The following is a 16,383-nucleotide window of genomic DNA, read 5'->3' as shown; positions in this document are numbered from 1 at the left end:
TGCTTGATTAATAACATAAATTTTACTTTTTCACAAGAAGTGGGATAACTTGACTTAAGTCCTTAAGGGTGTAGGTCTTTGTGAGAACGATTTTGAACATTTTGGTCAACAAATCCAGCTTCCTGGATTCAGGAATTACAACTTCAGGCATTATGATGCTCTTGAAAACCCTTCCCTCCCAAGGTACTCACTAGGCCTTCCTATCAATAAGTCCATTCACCTTTTACTTTGAAAGCTTGTTTTTCATTTAATAAGGAAATAGACTTTTAAATAATATTTCTGAACAGGGTTCTGAACAGGGTTTTGTCACTTAGGAACAAAAGTAGGAATTAGAATTAGCTTGTTTGTAAGATTTCATGTTGTTCTTTACCCAGCCTTTTCAAAGCAGAAGCTACTGCTGGCAATCTGATTAATGGAATATATGGAATACCTCCCGTTCACTCCCCAGTTTCCAAGAATTGTTTGGATTTTGTTTTCCAAAATAAAAAAGAACTGCAGCAATTCACAGTCTTGTTCATTTCCCCACACAGAGAAGCCAAAAAACAAGCTAAATAAAACCTTCCTAAATTGGACCAATATTATGCCCATTTACACCCTAAAAGTCAACATGAATGAAGCAGGAAGCAGAAAATAAACCACCAACAGTAATAATTCTGAGTAATCTGTTTGCTTTAGTTTTCTATATCCACCCATTTTCCTTGGTTTTCATTGGCTTCCACTTGGCATCCAATTTATGGCATGAACACATACAATTCTGCCTACTACATCCAGGCTTCACAGCATCAACTGATCTTCCCAGCATTTGTCATGCAAAACAGCACAAAACATCTAGAACAGACCATTAGTTGCACCTGCAATTCCCTTTTAACCCACAATATGAGTTGATAAGTCAGTGAGCACTTGGGAAATGATATTTTTCCATGGGATGGGACACTTTGCAAAGATAGCGGGGGAGAAAGGTGAGTGATGTTTTTCAAGAGATAAAAATAGATCTCCCAAACAATAAAAGAATGAAGAATCTTACAGTGCTCTTTTTAGTGAACTAGCTCTTTCTGGAGTATTTTGTGGAATGTATTATTTTACTGCTACAATACTTAGGTTAGGGAGCAAAATCACAATTCTTCTTTCCCAGAAATGAAAAACCAAATAGCAACTATTTCAATGAAATTATTTACTGTTCAAAATGTTCAATCTAGCTACTCAAAGAGCCCCAGGGTCTCTGCACCTTGGGGAGTGGTACAGCCAGGCTCCCAGAATTAAGTGGGAATCTGTAATTCCAGTGTACACCACTGGGCAATGTGGAAGAGAGTAGCAACATGTGTTGAAAATTGAAATATTTTTACTAGAAAAGCAGAGTCTTTGTTCAGGCTGGTCAAATATTTGCTATCAAAGCTGTTCTTCAAAGACAGATTACTCTCATAAACTGGTTGGTTTGGTTTCGTGGGTTTTTTCCTTAAATTTCTGTCTTACCTTTGGAAAACTGAGTTTTCATTATTTCCAAAAAAAAAAGCCCAAACAAACTTAGGAACATAGGAGGTTTGAAGTAAAAACTAAAAATCATCCAAATTTTTTGCTGTGAAAAGAAAGGCCTTTTCTGTTCATGTCCATTCCTTGCCTCTTTTACCACTCCATGCCCAGTTTTAGAGATAATAACAAATAGAAATCTTTGCTAAAAATTAGTTCTTGTTGAAAATTAGTCTGTCTACAGGCAGAGACTATCTAATAAATATTTTCCTTCTACTTTTTTATTATTTTAACAATTTGCAGTGAAGTTCTCATTTATTGAGCAAACAGAGTGAATATTGAACAAATATGTTTTATTAATTGAAAACAGATAATAAGCTTTACCTCTTTGGCATGAGAGTGTGTAAATGTGCTTCCTTGAAAATTAATCAATTATCTGCCAAAGCAGACCTTCTGATCTTCAGCTTGGGTATAAATTCTACAGAAAATAAATATTTATTCAACATTTGAGAAAAGAACAGAGCAAAACTTTAAAGATAGATTAAATACATAGGGTTGTTTGGGTTGTTCCAGAACCAAAGTAAAAATCTAGAAAGGGTGGGTTTTGGAGTTTTGTTGGTTTTTTTACCCCAGGTAAATGTCCAGTGTTTGTCAGTGAGACTTTTGGTGTAAAACTATTTCAAGATTTAGCCCATGTTACATTGTAAAACTGTAATTTTCTGTCATAGCAATGAAATGTGTTTAATATAGTGTAATTTGGGAAGGAAGAACTTCCCAAAGGAAAGGAAAGAGTTATCTCTACATATTTGTAAACATGAAGCAAATTAAATTTCTATGGAAATATTTATTTATTTGATTGATAGAAAGTAAGGATATTTCTACATACTGCATCTATGTGAATATTTTAAACATCTGACTTACGAGAAAATGTTCTAATAGCTACTGCCCTTAGTAAACCCACATTTAATGCTTTTAAATATTGCCAGAAATACAATTAACTTTAAATGAAACATGTGTTTGTGCACAGGTATGCATATACATAGTATATAAATTAATTTTGAAACATTTATTTCAAGACTTACAGTAAAATATTTTAAGATTCCACTGTATGAATTAGAACTTATTTTAAACGTAGATATTTCAATGTGATGTAACTAAACCAACCCCTGCTTTTTTAACTCACATTCTGTTTAAAAAAAAAAAGGTTTTTCTCTTCCTGGACATCATTATGCACTTTTGTTGTGAGGCATCAAAGTGTATTCTATCTTGAAAAACATTTACAAAGAGTAAGAAATATGATCAGCAAAAATAAAACATCAGACTAAAATATAATAGTGAAAATATTCCATATCATGTGTGAAATAAGGAGCTGTGCTAATGCTCACTAGCATAATGTGAGTTTAGTCAGGCCTTCCTTTAACCAGTTTGAAAATACTTATCACTATATGTAAGTACACATCATGGCCATATGCAAATTCTTGTGTTATAAAGGTTCAATTCTCCATTCTGTAATTGGCTCTGGCTGCCAAGCAATATGCTAACAATGAATTTCATCTGCTTTTATAGCACATCTGTTAGTAGTGGATGACAGTCAATTGGCAGAACTGATATTCCAAGCACTGGCACAAAATCAACTTCTTTTCCCCATTGATTTCATTAATTTCCTGCTGGTTGAACATCCCAGCCTCCCCAAAATGGTTCATACTGGCCTTCACAACAGAGTGACATTACTGTAGTTCAAGAGGATGAATGTATTTGGAAGTGAGCTAACAGGATTTGTTTGAAAAGGAATGAACAGATTACTTACTACAGTCTGGAAATTTTCAGATCTTTAAATGAGGCCATATCTGTTGATGTGCAGCACTGCTCAATTCAAATGCAAAACCTGCTTAAAAAAAAAGCAGGAAAAAAATTTCAGGGACAGGGTAAAGAGGTCAATGTATATTTCCACCCCTGAGAAAATACATGGAAAGCACATGGAAAATCGGGAAGCTTCACTAAAGGCAAGTCATGGCTGAGTAATTTGGTGACCTTCTGTGATGGATTTACAGCAGTGGTGGATGAGGAAAGAAAGACTGACATCATCTACCTATCAAAAAGCACTTGACATTGTCCTGCACAACATCCTCGTCTCTAAAGTGCAGAGGTGTGGGTTTGATGGATGGAGTGCTCAGTGGATAAGGAAACGGGTGGATGGTCACACTCAAACAGTTCTGGTCAGTGGCTTGGTGTCCAAGTGGAGTCCGTGAGTACTGGCATTCTTTAGGGTTTGATATTGGGACAAAATGATAATATTTAAGAAAATGCAGGCTAAAAAAATCCTGCAGACCTAACTCATATCTATGCAAACATCTAGCAATATTTCGATTTCCTTTCCTTTCTGAAGACAAGCTTGGAAGAAGCTTTTTCAACAGTCAGGTAAAAACTTACTATGTTTTGTTGTTTTTTTTATTTAAGAGAATATGGCTCATATGAGGGATACCAAACTAAAAGCAATTGTATAGCAAAAATATGGAAGTAAATAAAGCCTAGGATTTCTTGGAAATAAGCAGATCACAAAATTATCAACAAAGATTGCAAAGTGTTCACTTCAAAAAACTTCTTAAGAAATTGAACACATGCTGTATCCAGTGCTACTTGTTATTCCTCTATGTTTTACTGATATTTAAAAATATGCCATGCAAAGAACAATGCAAAGAAACCCCAAACAATCAAAAAACCCAAACAAACAAGAAACAAAAGCTATGGCTCTTTTTTCTTTTAATATTGTCCCCCAAAAAAGGGTTTTTCTTCAAAAGGTTTTTTATTTCTCTGTAGAACAAGGTGTTAATCACCTTGCTACACTCCAAGCTGGGGTAAAGAAACCCTCACTTGGCATATTTCTTCTTCTGCAACACATGCATGCAAGCAATTGCTTCTGGCATGGAAGTTCATTGGAGGGTAAATTAAAATAGAAGTTCACTATCAACATTTGGTTTGTTTATGTTAGCATCAAACCAAACAAGTTTGCAAGTTTTGCCTTTGATGAATCTGTATGCCCTGAAACACTAGAACCACAGAAGGAGGGGTCACACTGGCTTCTTCACAAAACACCACTAAGTGATGCCTTTCCTTTCCCATCATGTGATTGAGATTGTGGCCTTATATGCAAGGCCTTAGAACATGTCAAAAAGAATATTAAAATCTAGTATTTTCTTTTGACATGTGTTTTCAGATTTCAGGCATTTTTCCCACATTTTTTCCAGTGCTATAAGAGAAATAATTTCATGCCACATAAATATGCTGACTTTAGTGTAAATTCAGATATTCATATGAAAATATTTTAAGATTAGCTTGAAATGGCTTCTAAGTACTTCTAAAATAAACCAATGACAGAGTAATAGCTGTATTATCTGTAATAGTAAATCTATTCCTAACAGATCACAGAACCTGTTCTATGCTGGGGAAGTATGACTTGGCCTGACTTACCCTCATTTTTGAGCATGTTCTAATAACATCTGAGCTGAAGTGAGTTGCAGACACCCTAACCCAAACAGGTTTAACAGATGGTACAATGATGACCTCACACTGTGGTCTAGACAGGCTAACAAAATGACTGCAAAACAGAAAGAAGCCTCCAGAGCAAGATAAAATATGGTCTTGGGCGAAAATGAACAGTGGAACTTTGTGGTATAGAATAAATCTATACATTAAATTTAAGTATGTTTTATAGAATAATAGTGTTTCTTGGGATGTGAGAGACCATATTGATGGCTGCACCTGTTGGATAAAATAGAGGTTTGAACAGATTTTCAGACTTACTACCTACACAAACTCTGGATCTCCTCCACAGTCCATAAATCCAGCAAAGACAAGCCACAGACAACTATAAATTACTTTAAATTTACTCTAAGTGCTTTCCTTTGCAAGGATATTTTCCAAAACTGGTTTTTCCCTAAGCAGCAAAATCATGGCTAGAAATGCCTGGCATGAAACATGGTGATTTTTTTTCTTTCTATGATAATTTTTTCCTTTGAAACTTTTATTTTAACAGTTAATCATAAAAAAAAAAAAGTCTATTTCTAAATTGAAAGTTTCTCATTTTGTACCTTTAATTCAATTAATTTTGAAGTAAGAAGAAAAGTATTTTTGATTGTTTCCTGGTGCCTAGCTCGGGGCTTGAGAGGTGCAGTTAGTGGACACATTACAGGGTGCAGAAAATGTAGAAAAAGCCATGGCTGTGACTGATTACAGGTTTTTTCACATGAACTTCATCTTGAGAAATGGATGAATATGTGTGTTTGTACTAATTTGAAGGAGCTTCAAGTCACAGTATCTTCTTTTAAAGAGAAGATGGCTCAAAGAATTCCTCTTTTTTTAATGTGTATGTATTTAAGCACAAAAGAAACTTTGTGAACAAGCCCAATGACAACTTTTTATGACTACAAGCTTTTGTTAGCTAGGAATAAGCTAAGGAGAGTGATGAACAAGCTATGTAGCTCTCACCTTGAGACATTTAATACAATCTTCAAATACAACCACAATGGCACTCAAGTTTAAAGAGAACACTGTACTATTGCACTCCTATCCTGTACTTTTTCTGAATTTCCCTATATTCAGAAAGGGTCAAATTTCACAGTAGTAGTGTTTGTGAGTGTGGCAGAGCTGTGCTCATTTCCACCACCTGAAATGGATGTGAAGGAAACTACACCAAGCATAACCAGCTCAACACTTCTGCCTCAGTTTGTGAAAGTGAACTAAGGCTTTGTGGCACATAGAGAAGCAGTACTACATAGTGAGGCCAAATATACAGAGTCTGATTCCAGTAGAGTTAACTTGGTCATATCTTGAACATCTGTGAAGTCTAATGTGAATTGAATGTTAAGTAAATCAACTTATTTTATTTGTAGAGCGTGGCATATTGCCATTTATTTCAACTCAGTTTCTTTTCTACATCACATGCCTTTTCGTATATACCTGAAAGATACTATTTCTGGAATAATTTCCAAGGGTTTTGCTATGTTTATGGAACTAGTTCTAGTATTTTCTCAGAAAATCTGGGCAATTACACCATGTGTGTGAAGCTTTCACAGCAGAGAAAAAGCTATGAAATCAACAAGAGTGAAACAACACAGAGATGACTCTGGTCAAGTTTAAAATCCCTACTTTAGCCTGTACTGGGGAGTCTTGGGTTGGAAGACAGATGCTGAAAAGTAACAGTAAAGTCAAACAATTAAAATACAAATAGACAAGTTAGGGAACATTTATTACTGCAGAGCTGAATGTTGCCTAGTTTGCATCTCAGAAACAATTTTGGGAAGAAATGTAGGAGCTAGGGTGCAACAAGTATTTTCTGACTATTAACATCTTACTGATGTTAAAAAATGGGCAGCTACTTAAAAATGCTCAGGAGCTTGGAATGTCAACCCAAGCACTGGGGAATGACTTTGTGGGAAGGTTTGCAGCCAAAATCATCCAGCGCACATCCACGCTTCCAAAACAGACCTTCCAAAGGCATGCTAGGTTATTGTGTGACCTGCAAATAGGATACATAAGCACATACGAGGACTTGGGTTTTTGCTGACAGTCTAAGTCTCCTCAGACCTAGGTCTTCCAAAGTCTCATGAGGACACCAGTCTTCGGAAAGAGCATAATTTACACTACCAGCACACTTTACCACAGGGCTATGATCTCCACTTAGAGCTATAGGGACAATAAATATCTCTGAGCTAAATTGTGCCTTAAGGCAAATACTCTGTTGATTCTACTGTCCTTCTGTTATATCTTGTGATGTTTTTCTGTACTCATCTACTCATCCCATAAGACATCCATGTGAGCAGCTCTGTGGTTTTATTTTCATGTTTAAATCCAGTTGCTGTAATCAGCTTTTTGTAACTTAAACCGCACTTGTTGTGACCATACTAAAGTACAGCTTTTCAGGCTCAGCCTCTAACTCTGCTGTTAGAGGTTTAAACCTCAATGTAGAGAAAGTCTCTACTGAAAGTGAAGCTCTCTCTCATTTCCTTTGATGCAGCATAGCTGTATTTGAGAATTACCCAGTTTTGCTTCCCATGCTGTGACATTTGAGACCTGCCCTCTCCAGTGGAAGGCTATGGATTTGACAGCTCAACATTTTAGATGGTATCACAGTCATGGTAAACTTCTGCCTTAGTGCTGGCTTGGAGGCAAAGATACACCAAGTGAGTATGTGGAGCAGCTTTTAAGGACTCTGCTCATGAACTTCATCAAAAGCATGTTAATTTCAGAGGGAACGTGATTGTATAATTATTCCAATGCACTTCAGATTAATTGACAAAGCCATTCTTCTTGTTTAAAGTCTTATTGAAAATATTAAGACTCATGGTGTAAGGAGGTACTAAATGCAGACAGAATCTTTTGAAATCAATAAGTCGACTTCTGACCACTAGTTGTACTACATTACTATTTAAATGAAGACACAGAAATAAGTGTTTTGTCCCTTAAATGAGTATATCCTCAGTAACTTTTGCTGTAAGAATAACGCTAAGAATTATATAGGAATGATCTTTTTAACAGTTTGTTCCTAAAGGATGTTTAATTGAAGGCCCCTCAGTTTAGTAGTTATCTCTCAATGGTATTTCCTGCATTAAAAGTCCCTGTGAATAGCCTTTCATCCTTCTGTTCCAAAAATGAGAAATACAAAACAAGCTTTGCAGGAAAGCAAATTTTAGAATAGCTCTAGCTGTGACACCTAGGAAATCAGCCAGTCTGGTTCCAACCCCTGTGAAAAAAGACACTTCAGCCTAGCAATGAAAAGAATAAATGCTTTGTTTATCTTCCCAGGGAGTACTGATGTGCATCTTCAATTATGTCTAATTGCATCAATATTCTGTCAAAGTGAGTCCCTTAGTAGTAGCTGCTGAAACGGTGACAACCCACCAGTTGCTAATGATGTTTTAAAAACTGTTTTAGAAGTGACAAGGCAAATGTCTGATAGCAATTTTCAAATTAGATCAGATTTTTCAGCTGGTGGTTGTCAGGTCTTTCTCCAGTGCAGATGCAGTTAAGGCTTTCTATTCATCAGGTTCTATTCTTTTAGTCATCCTAGAATAGCATTCTGATTGCCTCTGATAGATCACTTGTTTGCTCGGATTGGGGGAATTCAAGTTTCTTTTTCCCACTTGCTTTAGGCCTTACAGCAGGAAAGACTTCAGTCATAAGTTTGCTATTGCTTGGAACACCTGGACAATGTATTATTGAATTCAAATCCTAAATTAAAAAATGAGGGGGGAGAGGGGTGACATTCAGTTTAAATGAAATGCAAATTTTTGTATTTAAAAGAAAAATAAAATTAGTTCCTGTTAATGCAAAATGTTTTCTTTAGTCTAAATGTTTCACTTTATACATATTTTGTCCTGTAAATTTTTTTAATGAGAAATTTATTTTCAAAATAAAAACGGAATGTTTTGATTTGGAAATATCAAAATAAGTCTAAATTTGGCTAAAAAAATGTTTTCTCTTTGTGGTGTAATTTAAACCCTATATCTAAATTCTGTGTTCTATTTTAGCTCATCTTTTGTTTTTACTTTATTTGATATGATTATCATTGAGACTTACCTATACAAAAATAACTGAATTTTTGAAGCTCAGTTTGTTTCATGTAATGTTTTTTAAACTTTTAATGTTTTGTTACTTTTTTCCTATGTATATTCTAAATCTAGATGGTGTCAAGCAATATTTGCACTGATGGAATTTGAAAATACTGCCTTATTTATTTGAAAATATTAATAATTGAAGGAAAGAGCTCACCTATGTGTAAGATCATGCTTCTCCTTTTTGCTTTTTCTAATATAACTAATACTTCAATATGAAAGCTACAGAGTTAGAATGCTTCTGATTTGCTTTTAAACTGGATTGGTTAGGTTTAGGTGGCAGTCTAAACTCTAAGCTCTGTATACTTCTCTTTGCTTATATATAGCTATGATTTAAGAAATACTAGAGAATCTGAATATTGCAAATAAGATACCTTATTTGGACTTAGTTTCAAAGGCTTTAAAGTCATCTCTCATCTGAAAAATACTTTAGGTATGTTATGCATACATAGAGAGGTACAACAAGCACTTGGGGTTTTGTATAGAAGTGCTTGGTCAGACAGAAACCAGTGTTATCAGACTAAAAAGCTGTGCTGTGAACTCTAGTATTAAAGTAGCCAGTAAACCTCCCAGTGTGTGTCTCTTGGCTGACTGACTTTGGCCTTAAGAAAGTTACAACTTCAATATAAGGCTTTTCTTGTGACTAATAAATTCATCAGGTTTCAGTCCTGTGTGGCTTATACAGGATTATCTGGAGGCTTAGAAGGAGTGATCTCTTGCTGTAGCATTTCCTTTGACTGATCTTGCAAGGTCTTTCTTTCTCCCCTCTCCCTCCGGCTCCTTATTTTTAAGAAGCTGGTAGGAATGTAACTATTGTTGAAAACTCTCAGCCTGTGTCAAATCTGGTTGAACCAGTTGGCCCATTTTCACAAGGCTTTGCAGAGTAGGAGACACTCAGATGGAAACAGAGACTGTACAACAGCATGTCTCTTGCACTGGAAATCAGTTAAATCAGCAATAACCACAAACTTTATTTCTTAAAATCCTGTAAATCCTGTAAAAGCTATGCCAACAGTACTGCAGTTATGAAGCTGAAAAATGCACTCACAGAGTTTTGTTTTCCACCAGCTTTCAGTGGGGTGCTGTTATCGAGACTCCTGCCTCCCTGTCAGGCTGACGTCTGTTTTTGTGCTTGAGAAACCCAGCAGGTCTTGAACCACCATTTCAGACAGTTCTACACTGTGCTCATTTCTTTCCTCCCTTTTTCTTTTTCGTTCATGAATTTGACAATGTAGCAAATGACCCTGATGGTTTGGACACTTCAGGAACTGGGCTTGAAAGGGGAGGAAACTCCTTCTGTTCAGCCTTCCTGCCAATAAAAAACTGCCTTTCTTTTTCTAAATGCAACTTTGAAATTCAACTGCCAATATTTTTCTTTGAGGCTCAGGAGATTCTTGAGACTTAACAAATTCATCAACGTTTATCTTCAGCATGTCTTGGAGCTGTAACATAGGGAGTTTTCCTCAGTTTGCAAAGACCATCAGTAACATGTGCTGGCAGGCCAGCTGTGCTCAATGCAGGTTTCAGTGATGTTCCACCAATCTTTGTTTAACATTCGTGGTTCTGTGGCCAGAAGATGTGGTCAGGGTGTTAATTCAGAACATTTCTGGGGAACAGCATCTTGGGTGGGCTGTAGGAGGATGTAACAGAACTAATTATTAAATTCACCTTTCTGCAGAGAGGGCCTATGAGAGAGTGAACAAGCAGCAAAGAAAATATTGATTTATTAAATTTAAGCCAGCAAGGTAGACACTGATGTATAATTCACCAGAATGGCCCCTCCCTGGAGCTGTGCATGACAGGTATGTTGGGGAATGAGAGAAAGCAGCCCTTCTTTGCTGGAGCTGTTTCTAAAATTCCATTTCATATCCTATGTTTAAAGTTTGCTGTGACATATATACTACTGCAATGAGAGAGAACCAGGCAAGCTGAAGACTTGAGTCCTGAGCATTGATATCTTGTTAATAACACTGCTCACTATGATAGTTACTTGCACTAAAAATAAATCTTACTAAGGCTTGCACTGTGATTTTTTTCCTAGATCAGAGTGCTAGTTATAGGATATGTATTAGATATTTGGTCTGTAAAATAAAGCATCCACCAGTAAGCACAGTTCTATCCAAAGGGTTTTTTCTATATAACTTGGCCCAGATGACCACAGAAAGGGAGAATGGGAGAGTCTCAGGAGTCACAATAGCAGGAGAAAACAAAAATAAAGCTACGGGATTAGCTGTAAGCTATTTCAACTTGACCACTGTGTTTATTTTACCTGTTGCTTCTTGAAGCTGCTGGGGAGCAGTTGAGGAAAGAGTGTCGAAACCTGGAGTAGGCACTAACTCACCCAAACCACTGTGCCTTCAATCTGAGAAATGAAAATAAATATTAAACATGTATGTCATCATACACAATCGTGAAGAACAACACAAGGATGTTTCAGGCTTTCTTCATGGCACTGCTAGCATGCAGTAGTTGCCACATTAGCCAGCACAATTTGAATGAAACTGAGTCAAATTTAATTAGCTCATCTTTAGAGCATTTCTTCACCCACAACACTTGTAGTCCTTAGGATCCTGCTGCCCAATTGTAATGCTGTACACAAATGCAAGGAGAATCCCATTCTGAAATCTGCCCAAGTTTACCATCACGTACTGGAATTCTTACCATAGTGGTGCTCTGGTTACTCTTACCATAGTGGTGCTCTGGTTTTTGTTTGTCACTTTCTTCTAGGGTATCTTTGCATCCTTTTTCATGTGGTACTGTATGACAGCCTGGCTGGTCCAGTCCTTAAGCCTGGGAAATGTCTTTAATGGATTTCACCATATTCAGACGTTGAGCTTTTTTCCTGCAGATTTTTGCTCCATATCTGTCTGCAGTCATTGCTGCATTGCCTTTACCAAATGACTTGTCTCTCTTCATCTGCTCTGAAAGTTTTGCTCCTCCTTCACTGGTCAAATGCTATTGACCAGTAAATACAATTTTGGTTTTAGTTCTACTTTATTTTAGTGAAGAAGTGCTACAAAGCAATGAATATAAAATGCCACTAAATTATTTTAGTTTTGTATTTAACATATGTAGTCTTCTACAATTACAGCTTGCTTTCTTAATTATAATAATTGAAATCACAAAATTACCTGCCAGACTTACAGAAGGTGCTCTATTTCAAATTCAAAATTGCTGTTTGAATTATACTGAATATGACTGAAATACTTCCAGAACATTTTAATTGCTCCTAAACGATAGAAAAATATTTTCTTAAAATACAACTTTAAAAGTCTACAGAAATAGTTGTGGAACTCTGAGTGCCTAATTATTCCTTCTATTCCTGACTTTTTGCAAAAATATAAAAAAATCACTAACTTGTTCTACTTAAAACTGCTGATGTAACTCACATTAAACAGATCAAATACAAATGTAGTGAGACTGTATTTCAAATTACATAATAAAGTTAAATTTTTGATAAAGCAGATAACTTTTTAAAAGTTCAGAGAATTAAATTTTGCAATGAATGCTGGAGACCTGGGTTTGTCTCACACTGGCACTTTCAACTCAGCTGATCAGCAGCTTAAAGACTGTTGAACTGTTAACATCAGCTGTTGAGCCCTGCTTGCCCTGGGAGGCACTTATTCCTTCTCTGCTGTGTCCTGCCCAGTCAGGGCAGGAAACAGTAAAGCAACAATGAAGAGAGAAAGCTTCACCAGCCAGTCCCCAGCCAAAGTATTGCTGACTCAAGTCTTTTAGTTTCTAAAGGATTTAATAGCAAAATTTTTCTGAGTTGTTGAGAGTATGCTAATGGGTTGATGAGACCAGTTTCAAACTTGTTTGGCATGGAACACATGCTTAGTGGTTTCTACTGCTCACCTTAAATGAACAGCAGCGATTGAATCTACCAGTGTCAATAAATACTAATCCAGACCATAATATATGTGGCCTGTTTTAGCTGCATTTAGCTACATTAATTATAAAAGTATAAAGGAATGGCTGTCCTTACAAGCTGACATAATATAAATCCTTTAAGAAATAACAGTTTCTCTAGTCTCATGTACTTACATATTTATTGGAGCTTTCTTGTGAGATAATTTCATACCAACAGCAGAACATCTCTCTTATCTAGACCTCCTGAGAGTCTTTTTCATTGGCAGATCTGGTTTAGACACCCTTTTGATACACTCACAGGGAGTGTCTGCTGTTCCTCTGTCAACATTGGCCCCAACCCATAAGCACAGCTATGTATGTACAATAGACGAGAGATTTTAAAACAGTTAAACCAAGACAAGAGTAGTCACAGGATCATTGTTTTGTTCAGAAGATGCTTAAACACTTTGTGATGACCACTGAAACAAATTCCTTTTGTACATCTGAAATAAACACTGTACCTCAGTGGCAGTTTTTAAAACTGGGTTTATAGAAGTGACCTCAATTGAATTTTTTTTTTCTGAAAATTTTTTTCCTCTTTATCTGTCTTCATTAGATTCACAACTTCATATACAGCAACACTTTTTCCACCAAGAAGACTTTGTGCTGCCAAGGTCCCCATTGAAACTCCTTTTTTTCCTAAGCTTAGGTAACAAAATGTAGATGCTTCTTTCTCAGTGCAAACCATTTGCTTACTCACCGTTATTTCATCATCTTTCAAGGAAAGCACCACAGACTGAATGTGTCAGATACTCTTCCCATGTTTTATTGCAGTTATTCACTATGATGAAATCATAAACTACGTCACCTTCCCAGACTTATTGCTCAAAATCCAGAGGTCTTTATCTTGAATCCTTCCCATCTTTTTAATAATTGTTTCAGTAAAGAAATCTGTTCTTTCTTTCACATTCACATAGCACTCATCTTGAATGCAATTCAGTCTTCTCACTAGAAAACCCAGAAAACTGACCTAGATAAATATTGTTCTTCCTAAGCAGAACAACTAGGCAAAATAACCTGTATGTTTTCCTATTTAGGATGGGAAATCGTTAAGAAATAGGAGTCCTTTGATGCAATTAAATATGTTTTCAGGATCTCTAATTACAATTCCTGCTTTCTCAGTCATGGGATATTTCAAAACACAAGAATATCTTCCTGCTCCAGCCTCTTTAAGCCAGCACCCAGTACAAAGGCCACAAGCTTTCCTGAGCGTGGCTTAGAGCTGCTTTGGGCTTTGTTTTTATGCAGTTCCTGAACTGTTGCTGTTTCTTCTTTGAACAGTCTCCTATATACTGCCAGGTTCCCTGATCAGAATGCAGAATGTTCTCTGCCCACAATGCTTAAACTGCTGAGCAACCTTGCACATACCTTTGGTTTGTGAAAAAAAAAATTTGCTTAATAGCTTCTAGTAGACTATTTATTGAAAGATGGTGGTTAAGCCTTGCAATTTCAGCCCAACCTACAAATGGTATATGAAGGACCACCTCCGTAGCATGCAGGAGATCACCTCCACATGCTCTTGATAAGGCCTACATATTGAAAATATGAAACATTTGTTGCTCTTACAGTGAAACTACATTAAAATTTTACTCAAAATGGTGTTACCAAGGTATGTAGGACTGCTAATGGCAGACCTTGGTGAAATTCCACTGCCCCTGCAATGTTTGAAGACAGAAGAAGGTCTGAACGATGTTGTCTCTGTTTTAGAAAGACTGTTATATCAAGAATAAGATTTTATTTTATTGTAAAATCATGATTAAGGCTGATTTGAAACTGTATCATGGATTTTAGATCAAGCTGTGAAATGTCGTAACATAGATGTTAGATCAACCTTGTGATTCCAAGTTAAGCCAGAGTCAATTGGGATGTCTGGGAGAATGTATAAATTTCATCATAGACTTGAGTAATAAACCAGTGCAGCATTTTTTTTCCCAAGGAGCTAAGTATTTAGACTTCTAAATAACTGTTACACAATTTGCTGCCAGGTGCCAACAACAGTTGCCAGGTAATTGGTAACTACCAGTACTCTTCCGTGCTCTTCTATTAATTTTGTGTGAGCTTTATACATATAGAAGGAACTGCAATCGAAAATAAACAGTCGTCCAAATCCTGTCTTTGACTGATAAATAGGTTGAAGCCGGTGCTTTTATTTGGACGAACAAACGAGGGAACTGAAGGTAGGGAATACTGCTTTCTAAGCTGCGGTTACTACTGCCTGGGGCTACCAATGATGAGCAAGTCTTGGAGAGCTGCAGTGACTTCCCGCCCGGGGAGCGTGCGAGGGAGCCCAGCGGGGTCAGCCCCGTTCCTGCGCGGACCCGTCAGGGTGTCCAGGACGCGCAGGGCGCCGCGGGTCCCCCCGCCGGGGCGCGGGCAGCAGCTGCGCGGGGTGACCGGGCGGCACCTCGGCTGGGGATCCTCCTGTGCTCTCATACCTACCTGCTCGGGAGCGGCTAATACCAACTCGATTTTTGAAAAGAAGAGGGAAAAAAAGAAATGTTTGGCAGTGTTGTTACTTCAGCTGTTCGAGCCTCGGTCGCGGCAGCTGTCGCCACTTTTCCCTCCCGGGAACCTCGCTGCTTTGCGGCGAAGCCGGGGCTGGCGCTCTCCGCGCCGCGCTGGCCGCCCGGGCTTTGAAAGTAGCGCGCAGCATCACAGCAGCTTGATGCTCGCGTTTCTCCAGCGTCCCTCGGCCCACCGGCTCCAGCTCCCCCGGCGGAGGCACCGGTGAGCGCTCCGCACCCACGGACGCTGCCCCGCGCCGGCTCGCCTCGCCGACATGGTATCACCCGAAACCCGTATCCCTCTATGGCGTGGTATATCCCGGCGCGGGAGGCGCTTCCCTCGGGCCGGTCGCGCCCGCCGCCCCCAGCCCGTCTCTTCCGTGGCGCTGAGAGAGGAGCAGGGGCGCGCCCGCCGCTCCCTCTCTTTGTGTGCGAGCGAGGCAGGGAGCGCGCGCGGGCGGGCCCGAGACACAGCGCGGAGGAGGGCGCGGAGCAGCGTGAGGCCAGGGAGCGGCGCGGGCGGGCAGGCGGCGGTTCTGAGCGCGCCGCGGGGGCGGGAGGAAGGTGGAGTGAGGAGCGCGGGGCGGCGGCGGCGGCGGCGGCGGCGGCAGGGCGGGGGGGTGGGAGGGAAAGAGAGAGAGAGAGAGAGGAAAGGCGGGTGGCTGTGGCGGCGGATAATGATGGCGTGGTGTGTGCGGCCGCTGGGCGGCTGGGAACGCTGAGGGGAAGGAGGCGGCAGGACCCCCGCCCCCAGGTAGGCTGGCTCGGAAAGTTTGGGGCGAGGTATCGGGGCAGCTCCGCCGCGCGCCCCGCAGGCCCCGCGGCGCAGAAGCGCCACCACGGGGAAGCCCCAACTTGGGGCCGAAACTTGTGGCTTCCCCCGTTCCGGGCGG

General features: G+C 38.9%; 1 protein-coding gene across 2 annotated transcripts in view; it reads left to right on the top strand.

Moving 5' to 3' along the window:
- The first annotated feature begins 15,954 nt into the window (after positions 1-15,954).
- The window catches only part of LOC311155871 (neurabin-1-like), a 41,380-nt gene continuing 40,951 nt past the window's right edge, over positions 15,955-16,383 (top strand). The window contains exon 1 of one of the 2 annotated variants that reach the window (XM_084209345.1): positions 15,955-15,987. The gene's annotated coding sequence lies outside the window, so the exon portion shown is untranslated. Of the gene's footprint in view, positions 15,988-16,120; positions 16,245-16,383 lie in introns of those variants that run through there. The other variant, XM_084209344.1, reaches the window with a different exon arrangement.

Source organism: Fringilla coelebs, assembly GCF_963513975.1.
Source record: "Fringilla coelebs genome assembly, chromosome: 7".
NCBI classification, from domain to species: domain Eukaryota; kingdom Metazoa; phylum Chordata; class Aves; order Passeriformes; family Fringillidae; genus Fringilla; species Fringilla coelebs.
The sequence above is the reverse complement of the archived record's forward strand: the minus strand, read 5'-3'. Positions and strand labels throughout refer to the sequence as shown.